The sequence below is a fragment of the Coturnix japonica genome, chromosome 2, assembly GCF_054131305.1.
Source record: "Coturnix japonica strain WE chromosome 2, WE-NBRP24, whole genome shotgun sequence".
In the NCBI taxonomy this organism is placed as follows: domain Eukaryota; kingdom Metazoa; phylum Chordata; class Aves; order Galliformes; family Phasianidae; genus Coturnix; species Coturnix japonica.
The window spans coordinates 25,332,005-25,352,608 of record NC_140664.1 but is presented as its reverse complement, the minus strand read 5'-3'; the positions used below and the strand labels follow the sequence as shown (position 1 = coordinate 25,352,608).

The 20,604-nt window shown below is 45.1% G+C and overlaps 1 protein-coding gene across 2 annotated transcripts in view; it reads right to left on the bottom strand.

The window, feature by feature from the left end:
* The window catches only part of PAG1 (phosphoprotein membrane anchor with glycosphingolipid microdomains 1), a 90,488-nt gene extending 79,900 nt beyond the window's left edge, over positions 1-10,588 (bottom strand). For both annotated transcript variants that reach the window (XM_015855849.3, XM_085537254.1), the window contains exon 1: positions 10,420-10,588. The gene's annotated coding sequence lies outside the window, so the exon portion shown is untranslated. The remainder of the gene's footprint in view (positions 1-10,419) is intronic.
* Between the last annotated feature and the right edge of the window lie 10,016 nt (positions 10,589-20,604).

The following is a 20,604-nucleotide window of genomic DNA, read 5'->3' as shown; positions in this document are numbered from 1 at the left end:
ATGCTTAACAATCCTATTTACACTGAGAAGACAGCACTGATATATCTAAGATTAGCCTGTTTGCAAACTTGAATATTTCCAAGTGGGAAATAAATTAATATGAAAGAATATGTATGTTTCAGTCTTTATTCTGCAAATGGAGAGTCGGGGAATAAAAACAAATGGGACATCAATAGTCAAAGGGAAACTCCACTGCTGCTACCCTAGTGACAAAGATTAAAGCTATGCTTGAAATTAATATACAATTAGCTTGCAAAACAAAATGAGAAAGCTAAGGTCACCAATAATAGTTCCATGGCTTCCACTAGCATAAAAAGCTGCACATTTTGAGTGTTTTGTTTCCATGATGCAGTTATCTCTGTCAGAACGAAGACACAAACTCAGTGGCACACCTTTGTGTTTTACAACAAAAACACTCTCTGTAGGCCCGTATTGATACAAGTCTCCTGCCGTGCATCTTGCTTATGATACTGCTTAAGGGCTATCAGCACAACAGCCAAGCTCACCACCTGGTTTGTCATTCTTTGGAGACAAATGTGACACGATGCTGGCTGCACAAACACAGCTACTACAAACTGGGCTTTAAAGAAAAGCCATACAAGTGAGTTGCACAATAAACATTATTTGTCTAACATTTACAGACTCAAGTCACTGCTAAGAATGAGATTTCTTTTTATTTTTTCACATTTTCTTATGTTTATATCCTTCAGGAACAGGAGAAAATGACAAGCAGCTTCCCTGCTGAACAGACCAGTGCACACATGCAAGAGTTTCTGTTTTATAAACTGAGGTTGAAAAAGGAGAACTGAACTGAGAAGCAGACATGAGGTACCTAGAATGTATTGATAACCTTTCCTGGGCAAGTGGAGAACTATCTTCAGGTTCTTTAAAGGACAAAATAGGGAACTGTTATTTAAGAACAGGCTCTCTTTAAAAACATTCTGTCTGTTCAGAAGATGGCATAGAGGTGTTTCTGCCACTCATCCAGCACAGCTGCTTTCAAGTGCAGTTGGTTGGGTCACACAACCACAGGATGGATGAAGTTGGCAGGAGCCTCTGGGTCCTTCTGGCCCAACCCCTGCTCCAGCAGGGACACCCAGCACAGGGGGCCCAGGGCCACGTCCACACAGCTAATAAAGATGTCCAAGGAGAATCCACAGCTTCTCTGTGCCAGTCTCCCATACAGTAAACAAGTGCTTCCTGGTGGCCAGAGGGAGCCTCCTGTGTTCCAGTTCATGCCCCCTGCCTCTTGCTCTGGCACTGGGCGCCACTGGACAAAGTCTGGCTCCATCCTCTTGGCACCCTCCCTTCAGGAAGGTCCCTTCAGGACACTGATGAGCCTCCTCTTCTCCAAGATGAACAGGTCTGGGTCTCTCTTAACGGTTGGACTGGATGATCTTTTAGGTCTTTTCCAACCTTGGTGATTCTACGATTCTATGATTCTCTCAGCCTCCCCTCTGGGTGCTGCCCAGATCCTTAATCATCTTCACAGTCTTTCACTGGACTCTTCTGAAAAACTGCTTTCCAGGTAGTGCCTGAGGCTGTTCTTCCCCAGATGCATAACTCTACACCTTCCCTTGTTGCCAAGTCATTCCCACATGTTTAAATGTTGGATGTGTGACAACACCTGGCTACTCTCAATAACACTGCTGAAGTTGATGTCCACTGGATGCAGCGATGACCAGCTGGGGCCAAGCCATAGAGTCACTGGAAACCAGGCGTCTCTCTCCCAATATAAACTACCTGCTACTTTTTTTTAAGCATGGGTGTAATTAAATACACAAGCTAATAGACAATACAAAGATACTACTGCTCAGTGGAACAAGAGCACGCCTGTTGCTGTGTGGAACGCAGACTTGTTAAATGAATTAAAGGTGGGCTCTCATGAGAGGAGGGGCTTCAGAGTTCACTCACAGAAATCAAAATACACAACTAATACTGAAATATAAATCAAGAGCATGAAATGAAATCTTGATGTTGAGAATGGAGAGAAAAATTAATTCGTGCTTTCACTTCAGTCAATACAATTGACTGGAATGACTATTTAAAAGATTGGACAGACTGTCTACTAAGATACTCTGGAAGACTAAACTGCTGTGCCATAGCTCTGCATAATTGGTGCAAAGCCCTTTCCCAGTACATTGGTAAATTTCATGTCCTTAGTTGCTAGGTACATCTTGTTCCAAACCAGCTACACTGGCAACACTCAAAGGTGCTGATAGGTATGCATGCTATTTGAATACCACAGACACAAATGAGAGAGAAAACAGGAATGAAAATCACATTACAAAATAGCAATAATAAACTGCATTAATAGATAACGTTTAAGTAAAGGTTCATCACTGATGTTCTATAGGTAACTGTTTGCCTAAGCTCCCATGCATAATGTCACACGCCACTACCCCCCAGTGCGATGAATTAATCACCACAGGAAAGCTCTGTGACAAGTCACATCACAGGAGTCACGAAATGGAAGTCACTGTACCAGCCAGCAAACGACATATTAAAAAAAAAAAAAAAAAAAAGGCATAAAATGTTCTTTATACTTTCCACTTAAATATGAACATGAGGGATTTATTTTACTAATTTGTGCCTGGCAGAGCTGGGGCTACGTGGAGCTGCAGAGACAAATGTCTAATTTCCAACCCCCCTCCAGCTACATCAAGGTAAGAAAGAGCGCTTCTGTCACTTCTGAGCTGATTACTGCAACACAGCCAACACCATCTTCTGGCTTCCCTCCCATAACTAGAACAGCCAATTAAGATGGCCAAGATAGTACAAAACATACCTTTTTGCAGCACTCTCATCTGTATTTTAGTTTGCCTGCCCGTTTACAATTCTACATCTCTATACCAGCAGCATGCTGAGGGGGTGAAGGAACTGCACAAGCAACTTTGTCTGTCCAAATCTCAGTGTACTCAGACTGATTAAGCACTAGGTCACAATTAGGCATTCTGGGGGTAGTGCTCTTAAAAAACATACTACAAATGAAGCAACTGTTTGACAGTATCTCAAAATGCAAGAAGGATATACAGAATACACAGATCCAGTCTGGCCTTTATCATTCTTCCTCTCTCCTTAGGCAAGCAAATCTATAAAGCTTCTCATCTAATGTGTTAGATTAATAAATGATGAAGCTACAAACAGCAGTCCCAACCTCCTATGATGTGAGCTCAATTATTTTGCATTTAATAAGAATAAAGGAAAATGAAATTAATTTAATCTCTGTAATTGCCATGCTAAATGACACAATCCTGCCTATTATGACAGATAAAAACAATACATTTACATTTACCAAATCATCGTAAGAAATCCAATTTTTACTCTGAACGTTATTCTGTGATGTATTAGGTACCATCCTTGGGAACATACACGCCAAATGCTGCAGTAGAAATCAGGGCTGGCCTTGCTTTCATCCAAAACTGGACTCTGGATCAGAGCTACTTTTTAACTACACTCAGCGTTCAAAAGGAAAGCAAAATTATATTTAGGAATGTGCTTCATGAACATTCTTAATTAAAGTAGTGTGGGACAATCAGTTTTCTTAGAGTTCTAACAGTAAGATCATTGGTCCACCAGAAGGAAAAGCAGCAATTGTTTATTAAAGGAAGAAACTTTTGCAGGCTGTGTAATTTGCTAGGACACCACCTTCAATACCATCAGCAGTAATTTCCTCCTGCCACTTCCTAAGGCTCACCTCTCTATCCAATCTCCCCAGGTGGCAGCAAGGCGCAGGCACCAGTGCTTCCACACAGCCCTCAATTCCAGACCTGTGTTTCTCCCTGCTGCTTTAACTAAATCCTGGACATCAGACCTCCTCAAACCAAACTTTGCTTTGCCATTTCTGGTGGCCGTACCACAGAGGTGGCTCACAGCCATGCGACAACAAGCATATCCAGCTCTTTCTCTCCTTCAGTCACTTCCAAATGATGAGCCTCTAATCCCTTTGGCTTCAGCTGTAAAATTCCCATTGATCGATAATGGATTTTCCACTGATGTAGAATCAAGCACTTTGACTACACCACTACGAATTAACAGAAGAGAGCTCTGCTAATCCTTTATGAGCAAGCTTAATCTTTTGGTTTATAGAAGGAGCGAAGGCCGCCTTTTCTCCAGTATCAGGAAGAATTTTTTTTGCATTTTATTTGATCAGAAACAGTACTACTTGGAAGACGTAAGTCTAGATAGCACCACAAATGCACATTACTGCCAGGTGAAGATGGAAGAACCTGAGCTATGAATTCCAAAGTCAAATCTGGTTTAAGTCCCAGCTCTCTCTGACTTAATCTTCAGTTTAGTCCATAAAGAGTTCTCATTCAGAAACAGCAGGCTGACCAAGCCTTTGCAGCATTCACCTTTCAATTAAACACGAGTAACATCTGAAAGCTCACATTAAAATAGCTGTAGGATTTGTTAGGGTTCTCCTAATTAAGTTATTTGAACACTTCTTGTACATCAGCTATATTTAGGGCTATTAAATGGCAAGCAAGTATGATCACCTCCAAAGACTTGGCTAGTATCTCTAAAGCAATAAAGTCATCAGAAAGATGAACTTATTTTACATCAGGACACTTTTTTATTAAAATGAATTGTATTAGATAAAAATCAAACACACTTTATCAAGTCTGCGGGTAGCAGAAAGGCTTTCCTTTTTATCACAAGAAAGTAAACTCATCGTAATGCTTCAATACCTGGTAAACTAGCTCAATGAAGGAAACCCCTACTCCACTGAGAGACCACTACTCATAAAGTCTTGTTCCACTGCAGTCAGCTGTGCAAGGATACTCAAAAACACTAAAATCTTGGTATATCAAGCCCAAATATAACAGTTGTAATTGGTCCTGCGCATCAAATAGCCCTTAATTTGACATCCTGCAGGGCACTGGATGCAAACAACTCGTTGATTTAGTGATTCATCATATGCATTGCTCCTACAACGGGATGAAAACAAGCCTTAAATATATCAGCTAAACGGTTCCTCTTAAACACTGAAATGCCACCTTCCTGCATAGGACAATAAAATGTTTCTCTGTTGTCATGTATTTCATTTCCCCTGCTCAGGTGGGTGACCTTTTGAAAGGAGCACTGGAGGCTGACACACACCGTCATTAAAGCCGTGCCTCTGTCTTCCCCTGCATCTACAAGAACAATGAGCACGGGAGGGATGAGGTGAGAAATGCAAGGAGTAATTAAGAGATTTTGTTTCAGGGAGTTATCAATTATTTATGAGTAAATTCCCAGATGAACACATCCAAAGATGAACAGTTTTTAATACATTTCACCTTCTGTACACATGGCACAGTGCAATCAGACATGAGCTAAATTGTATGTCTGACTGCTTGTGGTGTCAAATGGTGAGCAGAATCTGGGCATCAGTATATCACTGTTATGTACTTAAAGTACAGGAGTCTGCCAGATGTAAAGATCTTTCACGATATTTCACGGTATCTCAAAGGAATCACTCTTTATATTATCTCTTACTCGTCAAGACTGCAGCAAAGAAAAATTTTACTTCTCTGTTTGACAACTGTCCATCTTAAATAGAAGATCCAAAGACTCTTTGTGATACGGGAAATACAAACTTAACACCCCCTCCTTGGGGTAGGAGGGTTGGAACTTGATGATCCTTGGGGTCCCTTCCAACCCAAGCCATTCTGTGGTTCTATGATACATGGTGGTCTTCCTTATGAAGCAAGTACTATGGAACCAAATCACTGCGTGCACTAAGAATGCTTTCCACAGCAAGTTGCTGATCTAATTAAACATGCTGTCACTGCAAACAGTCATCCTGGAAATCTAGAAATGTAAAACAAACCTGCTGTCGCACCTTCAGGTTTGCAGAACTGCTCTTTCAACTCCTCCTTCATGGACATTCCAACCAACACAGTACTGACAACGTCACCAACCTCAGCACTTCCACAACTCCTGCAGTAATAGTCCACTCTTGTCCTACCCTAGCTAGACTAAACTTGTCCAGTACCAAGAAGAAAACCACATAGAAATCCATTTTAGGTTTGCTTGCAGTAGATAAGAGTGTTTGTTATGTACTTGGATGAAAGGAGCACATCTATATTTACTTCAATACAGTGTGGCTCTTGAAGTTAGATGAAAAGATTCACTCTGGCCAAGCTAGTTTATTTATCAACATAAGCTATGTTCTCAAAGGCTCATCTTCATCATGTTTACATGAAAGTAGACATAATTTTTCAAGGGCTGTCTCACATTCTGAGAACTGGAAAAGGACAAAAGAAACTTTTGTGAGAACTCTAACATCAATGAGCAGTGTAGGAACAGCTCCTACTATTTCCAGTTATTTGTGGTGGGTGAGAAAAATCTTTCCCACATGGAGCAATTCCTCCTCACTCTGCAGACTTACCAACAGGCAGAAGCTTCAGTGGATGATCAACCACTACGCATCTAAGCTTAGATAATGGTGACTTCCATTCTTACACCAAAAGGTAAAAGTTAATCACACTTGAAGCACGACAGCTTATGCAAATGCAGTTTCCTAAGTATCTAAAAAACAAAATTAAAAACCCTTTTTCTTCTATAAGAACAATTAAGGGCTTTTCATACTGCAGAGCTCTTGGTTACTGTTAGCGAAGCATTCAGAAACGCAGCAGAAATCAATGTACTACCAACCAACCAAACCCAGCTGTTGAAGTCCCAGTTATTGCCAACAGGACCCTGAACATGACTCTGTATTTTAATATAGAAATGTTATCGCTGAGTTATGTAAATATTTAAATGACATTTATGGACAGTACCATTCCTCACGAGCTTATTCTTTCCCACGGAAGACTTCCATAGCAATTAACAATGCTGATCTTTATCCTCCACACTGACTGTTCATTCATCCTTTCTAAAATGAACACTGCTTACATACGACCCAAGAGGGCTGTAACAAGGCAGTATTTATCTGCCCTAACAACCTACCATCGCTGTTTTAATTAAACCTTGGTTATACCACACTCACAAAGTGAAGAAATGCCTCCTGCCACTCATTTTCACCTGGCTACTTGATGCCCTGCTACAGGCGCTGCTATGGGGACTGTTCCCTGACCCCATGTCCCCATCTGCTCCTAAGCTGCGGCACTGAATTGGGCCATAGGAATCTATGTCCCTTCCCAAAGAGGGGTATGCTCCTTGTCAGATTTGACTGATGCTCTTGGCTCAGGCACCACAGTTTGCTCAAATAACTGTGGAGACAGTGTTGTAAAAAATGCTTTCCCACTAAAGAAAAGCACAGTCAAACTGCGTGGGGGTTTGCAGCATATGCTCTCAAATATGGCACTGAGTACCTGGAAGTTCCTGCTGACCAGTCTCCACATGCAGCTCGTACAACACAGATCTACCTGCCCATCATGCAGGGTTCTGGGAGCTGGAAGGCACAGGGATGTCATGTGTGCTCATGGGAGACCTGCAGGGAGTCCCTGGCATGGCACAGCCGCTCAGTAAGAGTCACTACTAGGATGGAGATGGGCAACTGTAACTGAGGATATCTGCAGCAACTTTGCACTGGAGCCTTCAGGCTGCAGCTGCTGTACCCATGCACTTCTACAGGGCTTCCACAAGGCTTCATGAGCACAGAGTGATTTCCAAGCCTAGAACTTACTGCTGGCTGCATTACACAAAAGGGCATCCAGTGTTCCCCATTCCACATGTTAGCCAGTGTAAGCAATAGTTGACTGTGCTGCTCATTGAAAGTAAGGGACCATTCAGCTCCTCACAGCCTCACCTTGAGCACTGGGTGCAGGTTTGGGCACCACAACATAAGACACAAAACAAGACAGCATCCAAAGGAGGCTACAAAGATGGTGATGAGTCAAGAGGGTATGGTGTATAAATGAGGAGCAGCTGAGGTCCCTGGGTGAGCTCAGTGCAGAGCAGAGGAGCTGATGGAGGCCTGATGGTGGCTGCAGCTCCTGACAGGGAGCGGAGGGCAGCGCTGAGCTCTGCTCTGTGTGACAGCGACAGGGCCCGAGGGAACGGCATGGAGCTGTGCCAGGGGAGGGTGGATGGGGGTGAGGGTCCCTGTGTGCTCAGGACATGAGGACGAGAAGCAAGCAGCCATAGCCTTGTGAGCAGTCTCATTCAGCAGGGCCACAGCCATTCATCCCACCAACATTCCCACTTGTGAGGGGAGCCTCAGCTTGGTGACCTACAGACCAGTGATGGCTCCTGACTGCAGTAAAGCTCAGGGGCATTGAGGATGAGCTGCTGGCCCCTCAGCACAGCATATCCCAGTAATGAAATCTGTAGGGTTCTCAACACCTGGAAGCAGAAGCATCACTGCAGGAGTCTGAATAATGCTGTTTGAATGATTTATGGTTTCAATTAAATGTTAAACAATGTCTTTGAGCCTACTTGGTCTATTAATCTTATTCTTGCATTGCATTTTGCTGTTACAAATGATAGTGTTGGAACTACTTTGAAAAAGCCCTTCCATTTTCCATTCCCTTCCCTATTGGAAGGAGGAGGGCTGTGTACTGTTCCAGCCACTGAGCTCTCCAGCACTTTACCAGCACCATCAACAAGCTGATAAACAGATTTAACTCCATTGTGTGCCAATGAAGTCAGCCTCGGGAAAGAGCTTTCATTAACAAAATGCCACTGCACAGCCAGCAAAGAAAACTCGATTCGTTTCCTGTGGGTTCCTCGGCATTGTGCTTCTTAAAATGTAAATCAGCTTGAGACTATTGAGCATTTCTTATTTCGGACTTGAAATCTAGTTGCCACTTTCTGATCAACATAACTTTAATAGCAGGATAAATTTAGAGTGTAGTTCTGAAGTCATTTACATACAATGCATGTTCTAAAGGCACATTCAAGAGTCCATCAATGAGGGCTCTGAGGAGCACTGTCTTCAAATGTGTTCCTCATTAAGTGATATTTCACAAAAGGAACTTAGTAAGAGATAGGTGTGCTGGTGGAGGGCCACATCCCACAGCCTTTACTCACTGTGCTGCCTTCAGACCAGTTTCTCTTTCAGAAGTTGCAGATCCTCATTGCTGACCTGAATATTGATTTTATGTTAATAAAACGCTGTGTTGAAATACCGGTTAAAAATAAAGCCTCTTTTGTATTTCTGGTCTGCAAAATGCTGCACACATTGCGCTCGCTATTGTTTTTCAACAGGAGCAAAAGACTCTCCCCTTACAGAAGATGCTCTACAGGCTGCAGAATGTGGCCCTCGTTAAAGAAGCTCACAGCTGAATGAATCCATTTCCCAGAGAAAAGAGGCACTTTAGCTATAATGTAGCTGCACATCTAACACACAGGGATACTCATCAGGGTACCATTTCTAAAGATTCAGGATAAGAAACCCAGCAATTGGATATTTCTGCTTCTGCTTCAGCATCAATGGTAAACAGACACAACAACAAAGTACTCCCAAACACATGCCCGGTATCTTCTTCTGCACAGCCTCTGAATAAACGCAGCTCCAATCACGACTTACCTACGACAGAGACAGATTTCAAGAGGACTTGCTGCTGGTTTAACACAGCACCTTGCTTTTTTCTTCTTAGCTTAATATAATAAGAACTTCAGATAAAAGTTAATCGAGCCTGTCCGCTAGGAAGGAGAAAAATATCTTTGCTGCCTGAATGTTATCTCCGCTCTTTCTCACACACTCTTTTTCTGCATTTGTTGCCTACCGGCTCGGTGTTATTTCAAAGCCCGTTCCTTTTACAAATGTAATCAACTTAAGTACTCGGCACCACAGATGATGTATCGCTCTGCTTAAAACCAAATCTCCGAGAGACGGATTAGAAAGAAAGGTTAAAGAGCTCCACCGCTCAGAGCGTTACAGCTCAGACACCTATAAATCACTGCGTTTGTTTATTGAGATCATCGGGTCCATCAGAACGCTAAACAACTTTCCGCCACGACCGCGCTCCGGGCTCTTATGGGAAGGAGATGCTCCAAGCGGCAGCCAGGGCGATGCGCTCGGACCCGCCGCCGCTCGCATCACTCTGTCTCGCTCTGAACGGCGGCCCCTGCCCTCCCGTGCCGATCGCATCTTCTCCAAGAGTTCCCAAGACGAGGAGCAGATGCCGCCGCACAACAAACTGCACGTACCGGGATGGGAATGGAAGCAGCAGCCCCAGCCCCAGCCCCAGCCCGCCGAGCCGCAGCGCAGCCCGCACCGCGCTGCACCTGCGGCCGCCGCCGGACTGACCCCGGCCCCAAATGGCCGCCGGGTGACGGCCGGACGGGGAGCACTGCAGGACCGGGGCAGCCCGCGGAGCCTCGCAGCCACCAACCGAGCCCAGCGGACACCAGCCGAGCCCCGCGGCCGCGCAACCCCGCGCACACACAGCCACACACACAGACATATATATACAGATACACACAGATATATATATATACAGACACACGCAGACACGGCAACTTCGCGCACCGCCCCCAACTCACCGGCAGGCGCCGGCCCCGCAGCGGGGCGCGCCCCGGCTGCCGCCTCCCGCCGAGCGCTGCCCGCCGAGCGCAGCCCGCAGGGGCCGGGCAGCGGCGAGGGAGGAGCGGCAGCAAGTTGCGGCGCGCGGCTCTGCCCTCCCTCCTCCTTCTCTCCTCTCTCTCCCTCCTCCTTCTCTCCTCCTCCTTCGCCCGGGGGAGGCGGCGGAGAAGGAGCGAGCGATGTCCGCGGAGAGTGCGCATGTCCCCGGGCCCCTGCGCGCCGCGCACCGCAGCGCTGCTCTGCGGAGGCTGCGCAGGGCACGGCCTGATGCGGGAGAGCCGGGATGTGCGGACACACGGGGTGTCAGAGCCGACCCCGGGATGCCCCGCAGCTCCGCGCTGCTCCGCCGTGTGGCTGAGGGGGTCTGGGGGCCGGCCTGGAAAAGGAGGGCGAGGAGGAATGCGGGCTGCCTGTCCTCCTGCCTTTCCTTTAATTCTTTATTTTTGTCCTTCCATCATGACTAATAGAGACAGATATTATGTCTTCCAGATCGTTACGAGTGGCTTTTTGATGTAACAGGGTCTTTAGGTGAAAGGGATAACCACCTTTTCCATCAGGCAGGGAAGCACGGAGGACTTTGAGTGAAAGGTACAGTGACAGCAAAGGCAGGAAAGGCTGCAAAGGCAAATGCCTGATTTAGATCTCTGGAGAATCTTTAGGGAAATGGCACAACTGCTGTATGTTTCCACCCACATGGGAGCACTGGGCTGACACTCAGTGAGGTTCTTGCTTCCTAAGAACACGCTCAAACCCCATAGTCTGTTTTGCAGGAACACATATGTGTGTCACGTCTGTGGCTTGCTCCAGGTCTGAGCCTGAGTCTGCGTTTGATGCTTACCTACACAGGAAGGTGGTTTCTGGTTGGTCGCTTTTGGTTTGCTTTTTAAAAAACAAAGCAATACCAATACAGCAGCACCACCAGCATTTTCATCATCATCTTTGGCAAGGTTATGTCTCAGTGTATTGTCCCCACGTACATCCATACAACGAATCCTCAGGGCTCCTTTCTTCACATCATGGTACAGTGTTACCAGCTGGTGGGTCCCTTGCTGGAGGGAATGGAGGCAATGGAGGGAAAGGACCCACACGGGCAAGAGGAAGCAATGGAGTCCTTCAAACAGACCAGCAAAAATGAAGCACTGTGAGGCGTGATTAATTCTGCACTCCACAAGAGTGAAACTATTCCCTCTTGTCATTTCTGTGACAGGTGCTCCCAAAGGCCCCGGTCGCTGTTAGAGCTCCATTATGTGAGGCATTGCACTGGTGCATAAGTGACGTGGTCCCTGACACAAGGGCCTTATAGTTTAGTGTGAACCAGAATGCAAGATAAGAATGTGAAATATAGAGCAGGAGAGGAAGGGCAGCTGAAAGCCTTCACTGTAACCTGCGTTATACAACTTCACAGTTATTATCACATGTGAATAACATAAATAACGTACATACATCTCAGCCACTTCTGTTCTGTTATGTTTTGTTTTCCCATTGAAGAACTGAGAAAAATCACATGCCCAATCTAATCTTCAGCAAAAGGCTGATGTTGGGAGCAATTAGTCATGCTGGGCTAACCCAACAAGCAAAGGTGTAAGAACTGATGGAAGTCCCAGCCTTTGTCTGATAGCATTTTGAGATAGCAGCCTCAATGTGCAGCTGGACACATGCCACCTTCACCTCATACCCTGGAGAAGCCCATCTGACCCCTTGTTCAGGCCCCTACTGTCCCACACTGTTCTGTGTGACTCTTTGTAAGTGAGCTGGAGGAAGAGATTATTTTTCAGCTGGATCCGTTCCTGGTGAAAGCAGCCAACTTCTGTGCTGATGGGGCTGGCAGAGGAGCAGGGGGTCTTGTGAAGCAGCCACAAGTGTTATGTTCTGTCTAGGTACATGGCTATGGCCTCAGCTGCACTGGAGGAAAGCAGGTGCTTTTTTGCTTTTTGGATGCTTACAGTGGATTGAGGTGCTCAGACACTGTAAGTTTCAGATGAGATGGTGTGCACTAAGCCATCAGTTCACCTCCACCAAAACAAGGAAGCCCTGTTCCTAGCCATCAGTCCTATCATTTCCATCGTTTCAGCTCTGACGGCTGTGAATCAAAGAATTCCTTCTCTTAATGCTGGTTACTAACCAAGCAGAAACATGACCCAGGAAGAAAGAGGTGCCAAGATTTCTGCTGGGTCAGTGAGTTGAACCTGCCCATGGCCAAACTCCAGAGCCACCACAAGCGAGGAGGTAGGGCCCACGGCTGGGGGAAGTCTGAGTTACAGGAGAAAGAAAAGGAAGAGAAGGAACAAAAGCCATTGGATGCATTAGGTGCTCAGTGATACAGCATTGGGGACCAATTTATACATTAACTCAACTCTGCACAAACTCTGCTAGTGCAGGCAGCTCTCCAGGTGGCTGTAGTCACTCATTTATTTCCTATTTTATGTAATATATAGTGTGGTCCTAATTCCACATATTTTATTCATGCAGAAATACTCATTAAAGAAGTTTTAATAAGTAATTGGGGAAAACTCTGAGTTCTCAGCCTGCAGGGTTCTGCGGTTTGGGGAAACTGAAATATCTTTTGAAGAAACATTGAGCTATTCCCCTAATTATCATTAGTGTGTAGTATAAGCAAACCTCTTATAACAAGCATGCAACATTAAACTCCACCGGTGTAAATTTCCTGTGGGTGACTAATGCAGAGAGGCACCATGGGTGAAAGTGAGACTTCTTGTGTCCCTCCGCTACGTCACTCGTTGTGACACTGTGGGCATGCAGTGCTCTGAAGATCATTCTCCATCCTCTTTTACACTGACTCAACAAAAAAACGTTGAATGGGCTGTTGAATGGGTTTCCTTCTTCACGTCTGTCCTGTTTCATGTCTAGCCTCTCATCCACCCACTCCATCTAATGTGGGCTTTGGTATTACTTAGCATAGTGCATTGTTCAATTGGCTTGGCCTGCCCACAGAGATAACAACTACCCCTCTGTTTGTGCCTTGTTCACTTGATTTTCCAAAGGTCTGAGCAGCTATAATTCTTTAAGGGGAGAAAAGACCTGACCAGGAAGGAGCCATTGGGAGCCTCCATCACCGTGCAGTACTCCGTCATTAGGTGATTGGCGATGTGCCGCCCACCGCGCCCTTTTCCCATCCTTCCATGGGACCACTCCTGTACGAGGTGCAGATCGATGTTGGGGCTCACCTCCTTCTGCACAGGTCTTCTCCATTGTCTTCTCCAGGCTGGAACTTCATAGAGTGGGTTGCACACATAGGTTAAGGCGTTGTCCATGATTTGAGATTCTGCATTCTGCTCCCTCTGCTCCTCTTCCATGATTTGAGACTCCTCCAATTGCTCCTTGTCCGCGTTTTGACTATCTGTTGTATGCTCCGTCTGCTCTTCTTCCACAATTTGGTTATCTGCCATCTGCTCCTCTGTGTTTGCCATTTGCTCTCTGCTCATACACGAACCCATGGTCTCTCGCCACTCACTCCAAGCTGCCTCAGGTTTGGCAGGCTTGCCAATGGTCTTTATAGTGTCTGCTCCCACCCATGCCAGGTGTGCAAGCTAGACGTCTCATGATCATCCCAAGATGGTCTGTCTGGCAGGAATTGTTACAATCTTTTGGTTTTCTCCCTTCTTGTCTGCTGAACTGTTTGCACCTTTGAAGGTCTTTTGCTAGTCCAAGCAAGAATGTCTTCATTTTCTGCCATTGGTTCCTACTGTGTGTTCTCTATTAATGTCATACGGTTTTACCCTGTTATTTAGGGAAATTAACAATGCTTGCTTTAAATCATATCTCTTGGATGCAGTTAACACAAAACCGTATTATAGCTCATAGAACACGACATATAAGGGAGAGAGTATAAAGGATTTACAGGGGGCTGTGATGACGAAGTCCAGTTATGGGGCGTCACCACATGCATTTTCACTTGTGCTGCTTGTCTTTGTATGCTTCTCAATCTGTGCACCTTGCTTCTTAGGCTGTCTACAGCAAAGCTTAAATCAAATGATGACTAACACTTTTGATATAAGATAGTAGGGTTAGAATTTGAGTTTGTGTTGTAGTGGGGCAAGGCTTTATCAAGCATGGGGAGGGGGAGATGTTGTAGGAGGCATGCATGAACACTCGGGCTGTGACATGACAGGACCTCCCCTGCTCTGTGATGGGATATTATTGTGCATAGCTTAAGGGGGTGTAGACGAAGTAGAGCAAACAAACACCACAAAAGCAATAAAAGAAGCCATTTTTCACTGTTCATGAAATTAGTGTCTGTGTGTAGTTATTAGCCTTGACCTGGTAATTGGTCACTTACGCAAAGCAGAGCATGAAGAAGGTGTAGTCTTAGATTCTACAATAGCTGCGTGCTTCTTCGAGAGGCAAGATTGTAAAGTCATTAACAATCGTAAAGCCTTCACTGAGGATGCCATCGCCTCTGGAAATTGAGCTACTATGGGTAGGCAGACAAGGGGCTCTAAAGGCCTTGATATGTGTTTGTGGGGGGGGAGGGGGGCTGGTAGGAAAGCATTGTTTCCATTTAAGGAGCACATCAGTAAGAAACTGCCAGTGGCAAGAGGACATTAAATGGTCTAATAGAAGTTTCTTACAGGCCAAGAATCCCTGTGAAAGCCTGGGTGACTATGTGCTGCATCTCTGAAATCAATGACAAATCACATTATGGCTGAGGTGCATAAAATAGTTCTGTCAAAGGAATGGCCCCTGGCATAGCCTCTTTGTCTAAGGCAGTCACTGTTAGCTCTGCATCCTGGTTAATGCTCAGTCCTGTGGGCAAGTGAGCTATTTTCTAACAAAAGCATTGGGCCAAGGTTTTCTCAAATGAGAGGAATTTATTAAAGTGACAAAGTAATTCCTCGTGATGCCAGCACTGGGGAAGCCCACTTCCACACATAGTTTGCTTTTTACAGTGGTTACACGAGGAGAAGTATGAGGTAGCTGCTGTCTGCCAAGCAGACCCAAAGATCAGACTTAGCAAATGAGCTCATGTGCTTTGAAAACCTGGTTGTGAATTCGAATGTTTCACAGAGCTTTGCAGGGCTTTGCGTGCCTCAGTGCCCTGACCACTGTAACTACTCTGCAGTGCAGCTACAAGAGACCGGGGCAAGGCATATGCACGGTGGTTTTCCACAGACAGATTTCTACACAGGAATCCTATTGCCATGGGACATTAGAGTTTCGGGCTCATCAATTCTGCTGACACAATCCAGCAGTTTATTTTTAGGGGGAGTGAGCAGGTGTCCGTGGCAGCACTTAGCTGACAGCACTTCAGTCATGCTGTGCAGGAGTAATTGGTTGTTCTTTTTGTCTTGATTCAGTGCTGAGAAATATTGTTGTTTTTTATGGATTTACTTATTTTTAGCATTGGGGATGGCCTGAACAGGACAAAGTTGTGTTGCATCTGGAATAATCCTTAAAACACAAAAACACGCATTGAGAAATCCAAGCTATCGCCATTGCGGAGCCCGTTATGAACGTCTGGCCATAACATGGAGGGAGCATTTGGAAGCAAATCAAAACCTGCCTGAGGAACTGAGTAAAAAGCATTTTCTGAATTCACTAATGCACATTCCAATTAATAGCCCACCTGCCGAGTGTAACCAACTTGAACACACGGTGGCCATTAACGCTTAAAAGTAGCTTCCTGAAAATAAATAAATAAATTTAAAAAAAATAAATAAAAAAGAAACCATTGAAAGAAAGCAAAAATTCAATCAAAATTTGACTCTATGATCTATATACCATTGCCACTTTGTCTCACACTGAGGTAAACAGTTGAATCTCCTGCCTTAGGGCCAGTGTATGATGAGGCACCACAGCCCCTGCTGGTGCCGGGGGCTCCCGGGCCTGCCTCCCACCACAGGCATTGATGGCCCAGGTGTGGGTCTCCATCACAGCAGGGCTCAGGCTGAGCGAATGCTCAGTTTGAATGACAAGTGCTCCACCTCAGTGAATTCTTTGAACAGCTGGCTGCGTTAGGGAAGAGGTTGGAAGGATCGTGGCCTAAAGCAGTTGACCTTTCTGACCTCCTTCACCAGGAAGATGGAGGTCAACTGAAAGGATCAAAGCAAAATGGTCCGTGAGAGGCTGTGGCTGAAGGGTGGGCTTGTAGAGTGGGAAGTGCTGCCATGGGGCTACGGGCAACATGAGTGCTCACAGGGACACAGCGGCTGCAGAGGAGTGGGCTGCAGTGCATGAGTGCCCCCATCCCCATGTGCGGCCATGGCACCTGAGGGTCAGCTCTCCTGTGCTCTTCTCACTTCTACCTCCATAACAAGGATTCTGCAGACGGCATTGGAGTTGTCAAACCATCAGAAGAGAAGCCTGAAAGACTTGAAAGAAATTTAATAAATGCGTTTTAGACCTTGAGAATGATTTATATGGCTGTGAGTATCTGCCCTCTCCGTTGCTATCTTACAAGTAAGAAAAAAGGGTTTTACAAATAACCTTGAAGTTCAGTTTTAATGCAGCCATCATAATTAATTAAAACTACAGAAATTAATTCTGAACTAAATGCGTACTCCAGGTGCCCCGAGACAGGGATGTGTTTAAAATGAGGGGCAAACAAAACCCATTACACAGAGAAAAAAATTACAGGCAGAATCAAATTAAAGGAAGTCATTATTTGAAATGCAAAAATGTAATATGTGTTTTAGAATAAGTGTCATTTAAGATTTTTCCGCTTTCTTTTTCCCACCTTCTCAAATCCTGGGGAAGGAAACGTGCCCTGGGCAAACCGAGGCAATATTTCCTTTTTTGATAAAAAGGTCTCCCCATTTCAAAGGATATCTTCTCGGTTATATAGGCAAATCTATTTCAGATTCAGGGAGAGTAACGCTTTTGATTTAGCACTGTGTTAATGTTAGGAAAGATATTTAATCCTCAATTTTCTGAACTCTCTTTAAACTCCTGGCAGCCCGTGTCACTATGCAGCATTCACTCACTGAAGTGTCTGCTACTTCTTTTGTTGTAACAAGACAAATATGAAAGGAAGTAAGCCAAATGAATGTCTTGGTTGGAAGTACCAGTTCACTTCCAAGTGACCTGTTAGAGGGTCAGTTTTACCACTGGGTCACAGAATGTTCATATCCTTGGATATGAGCACTTTTTAGATGCTATCATATTCCTTGATGTATGTATTTTACAAGCTTTAGGCTGCTTGGTTGCCTTCTGCCTTTGCAACCTTGCTGTGAGTTGAGTCCTGTGGTAGCTCTGTGGTATATTGGATGTTTGAGAGCTGGTTTCCCTGCCTCTAATGTATGTGGTAGGGCAGCAGAGGGAATATTCTCTCTGCTCATAAAATCAGGGCTTTGGGTTGGCACCTACTAGGGGTATCCCTCTGCCTGGCACCACTCCTCTGCCAGCAGATGATTTACTCAGCCTGGATGGGGCCCGGGCATGAGGGTCCCCTGGGACAGAAGTCCTTACTGACCTCAGGTGGTCCCAACCGTGGCAGTGAAGATGCAGAGATGGAGGCTCTCCTTCCAGCAGCAGCTGGAAAACCTGTCCAGAAGCCCCAGTTCACAGCACTGCAGAACCACTCAGCTCCCTCACTCAGCACGCTGCTGTTGTGAACACTTTTTGACCTATTATATCATTTATATCCATTTTCCTCCAGCATTGTTTGTAGAAATACAGATGACTTTAAATATATATATATGTTTTTTCAGTGCTGTGAACTGGTGACCGAATCTGAAAGAGATGAGGAAGAAATAATATGCATATCCTTCAGGCTAAGGGTGACATAAATTTGCTGACTTTGTCCTTTTTTCCTTCACCAGTTCCTTTTTCTTACCTCCCCCACTGGCTATACAGGGTAACCCTCCCACAGAGATACCCATGTAATTACAGGGCAAGACAAATCAATGTGGATTTTCAGCTGCCTGGGAGTCATGTACATGCCCTCTTTTGTAGGGCAGCCCTTGTACAACCAAGGCTGGAAAGCAGAAACATGCTCTCTAATAACCCCATTGGAGCCTCCAAAGGACTAAAGGGTGCAGCAGCTCACTTTACCATTGTAGTGCTGGTGATACAGCAGATTCAATATCTACCAGAGCTCCTGCTGTAGAACTGCATACGTTAGGAGTTTGTAACATCACTGCAGAAAATGTTGCTCCACTTTCCGCTGAAGCCAATACAATCAAATCAGAAGCAAATCCCTAAAGAACTTAAGATAATAATCTGGTGGGTTTAAATTTATGAGAAGTCTTCCTTGTGTTTAGGAGAGTGATTAAGGATTTGCTCCCCATAAGCTCATGCTTTTCTGCCTGATGGCACCAGATGTGGCCCTTTGTCTTTCGGGATGCAAATGCTATCTGTCAAGAGCATGCTGGGCTGCTTTTGCTTTCCCCGTGCCCAGCTCCATGAGTATGAGTGCCAACAGCAGCAAAAGGAGTGGGACATGTCAGTCCTGGGCTCTCAGCTCCCAGGCTGAGCATTGCTCCAATACGGCTGTCATGCAGGGACAGTGCTGGCAGTGCATGGCGGCTACGGAGAAAGCTGGTGCTGTCTCAGTCTCAAGAAGCACTGTATTCAAATGAGATAGATGGTGCTGTGTAACTGGCATCATTCTGCATAAACATAAACCTGTTTTTAGTAAAGCTACTCTTTTGCACGAAGGAAAAGGAAAAAAAACAAAACACAAAAGGTAAAAGAAAATCCCACAGAATCTACCGGTAACTTTCTTATAGAAAAGAGAAGAGCAGAAGAGCAAAGGCATCAGAGCTGATAAGATCTCTGGGGACACCGTCTGCCCTTGGAGACCAATTCCTGAAGGGCATCTTAGTAAAGGCCTTCAATGCCAGCTGCTGTTTGTTTGTTCATGTTAGAGAAACTAGAATTGTTTTCCCGGCGGTGAGATTCTGTGTTCAGTTGTGTGACTTACCTTTGTACTACGTGCAGACGCATGAAGATGCTCAATTCCAGTGAAACATTACTATTTTATGGCGCTGAAATGCCAGAAGGATTTGGAGTGACTTTCACCAAGCCACCTGAAAAGTAGGTCAGTGGTGATAGAGAGGACTGCAGTGCTACAAGAAGAGCCGAGTTAATCCAGATGCGGATGATGAATGTACCCCTAACCCCCTGGCCTCGCTGCGGGGACAGTCTGAACATACATATATCTTCACTAATCTTTCTGCAGCTGCTTATTTGGAAAGGGAAGGATCTTCTGGCATTTTCTTTTTCATTAAATACTGTGGGGCAAAATAGATAGACTTCATTCGTTCGAACAGTGGCATCTAAATCCAGATTTAACCTGTAAACTCTGAGGATGAAAGAGTGAAATTTCATAGAAACACAAGAATGAGTAATAAAACTTATTAATTTGGTTTTGGAATTCCTCCTCACAAAGTAAGTCTGCATTTGGCTATTTTCACATACAAGACAGACCTCTCAGTGATGGCTCAGCTAATAACATGTGTGAGTTTAGGTCCATGCAGATGCACAGTCGCCCTGCAGGAAAGCCCTGGTGTATTCCAACTAACTGCCTTTCCCCAGAACAGCTCTTCCCTGCTATATTTCATTTCAGCCTTAGTTTGTTGCCTTTAAATAGCTATTTTTAAAATTCTGAAATCTCTTTTTTAGGCTGGCAGGCAGAAAACGTGGGCAGCAGACAGAGGGATGTGTGGGGGAAAGGAGGAAAGGAGGTAAAGCAAATCTGAAGTATGTCAGGACAAGACTAAACATCATATTTTGCAACAATATTGAAAGCCTTTTGTGCAGAGCAGGCACCAAAGAACCGAACAGAGATAAATGTGCTAACTAGACTTACAAATATTGCATGGAAGAGCTCTCAGAATAATTGCACTGAATTATAAACCCTTGAACTGATGTGATAAAAGAAGACATGTTATCCGACAATAAGAAAAATAAGACTCCACATGACTATAACTTGACTAACTGAGGACTGGTGGGGAGATCAGGGGTTGTGCAAAGGATTTAGGTGGCTTCCTGAGTCATGGGTGAACATGAGCTCCCTGTGGGGTGCATGGGGACAGAGAGCTGGTGGGAGGCTTGGCAAAGCAGGAGATTGCCAAGAAGAAATACAGCAGTACTGGGGCTGTTACTTGAACTGCATCCTAAGTTTGGAGGCTGCACTTCAGATAGATGGTGGAAAAATGGAAGCAGCAGTGAGTGCTGATGCCTGC